The sequence below is a fragment of the Capsicum annuum genome, unplaced genomic scaffold, assembly GCF_002878395.1.
Source record: "Capsicum annuum cultivar UCD-10X-F1 unplaced genomic scaffold, UCD10Xv1.1 ctg42941, whole genome shotgun sequence".
Lineage (NCBI taxonomy): Eukaryota > Viridiplantae > Streptophyta > Magnoliopsida > Solanales > Solanaceae > Capsicum > Capsicum annuum.
The window spans coordinates 1-1751 of NW_025850376.1; positions in this window are offsets into that span (position 1 = coordinate 1).

Here is a 1751-nt window from a genome sequence, read left to right on the forward strand (position 1 = left end):
AATTATACTTGAACATGGGAGAAGAAAATTTAAAATGGAGCAACTGCGTGCCAATTAACTGTTTACTTAATATAAGTGCTATTTCATACTGCAACGATATGTATTAAATAAAAGTACTAATTATCCATGCTAGCATTCACTAAAATAATCACATAATGTATCGTACAGATGTCACTTCGCATGCACAATTTCAATTTTTACATAGTTAAAAATTTAGCCAAACCACAAATGTTTACCAACTTTACAATACATTTACGCATGTCCATGCTTCCATTCATTGAGTGAAAATAATGAATAACTTCACCCCAATCCTAATTTGTATTTAAGGCTCAAGAAATGATCCATAAAAAATTTACATATACAAATTATATTGGACCTAAAATGAGGACAATTTTGACAATCTACTTAGTTGGATTGGGCCCAAATTAAAGGGTCTCAAAATCGGGTTACAATAAATTGGCCCAAAAAATAGTTCCCAAATTAGAATGTCTCAAACCCTAATTTACTATACAAAAATAAAATAAAATCGGATAGGAAAATAAATGGGGAAGATAAAGGGGTAAGTGGAAAAGATAGTGGGGGACAAGAAAAGACAAGTGTGGGGAATGATTTTAAATAAAATCAGGTAGTTTTGAATTGGGGAGGGTAATTTGGGTAGGAAAAAAATGTGAAATGACATTATCATCCCACTTGTTACTTTAATTATGATAAAACTGGAAAAAGGTAAAATTCGAGTGCTTCGAATCAATAGGTCTCGAGTCGAATATAATTTCCGTAATTTATTTTAGTTCTTAAAGAGTGACTTAATTAAAAGGGGAAAGAAGACACAACAGTGACTAATTTTTGTTTTATTTAAGAAGAGATATTCTAACAAGAAATTAAACCCACGTCGTAAGTACCAAAATTTAGATGTTATCAAAGATGCCATCCCCTAGTGCCTGACTTATAGTGTTCATAATAATCACTTTATAGTAGTACCGCTAATTCTAATGATTTGCAATTCGGTATTCGCAATAGAGTTTAGTTAATTTAGATTTACATTGAGTAGGATCTATTCGAGAAAAATACTTTATGTCAAAAATATTTTATATTTAAAACTCGAAATTTGAACCATTTATCTGTTATTTCAATGCACTCAACAAATATCAACTATTATAAGTTATCTTAAAAGGTCCAAACTTATACGATACAAAAATTTTTTATGGTGAGAGAGGAATGCCAAGTCATTTTTATGTGAGGGCTTTAATTATTGACAAGTGTATATTGTGCGACCACTTTTAACTTTCCTCCAAATTTTTTTTATTTTTTCTAGTTTGTTTACTTAAAACCTTTTTTTTTTTGGTTTTCCAAGGTATCCCCACAGCCGGCAGCCGTGAGAGTAATCCTTCGTTCCTTGATCAACGTATTTTGTGGTAGGAAACTGACCACAGAGTTTGCTCCATTCGCCAGAGACGGGAATCGAACCCCCGACCTCTTGCTTAAGTACTTAAAACCTTTGATAGCACATCATTAGCAAATACTATTCCTTTCTTCTTTTCAAATAAAACCCTCTTCTTGACTTTATTTAATACTTGATGTTTAATTATAAAAATTTCAGTTACTATATAATTTATTTTTTGATTTCATTATAATTTTGTTTTGAACTTATCCTATTTTTTTTTTATTTTCATACAAGTAACTTGATTTAAATTATATTTCATATTTAAGTAATATTTAAAATTTGTAAGAAAAGTACATTTGAATAACTAACA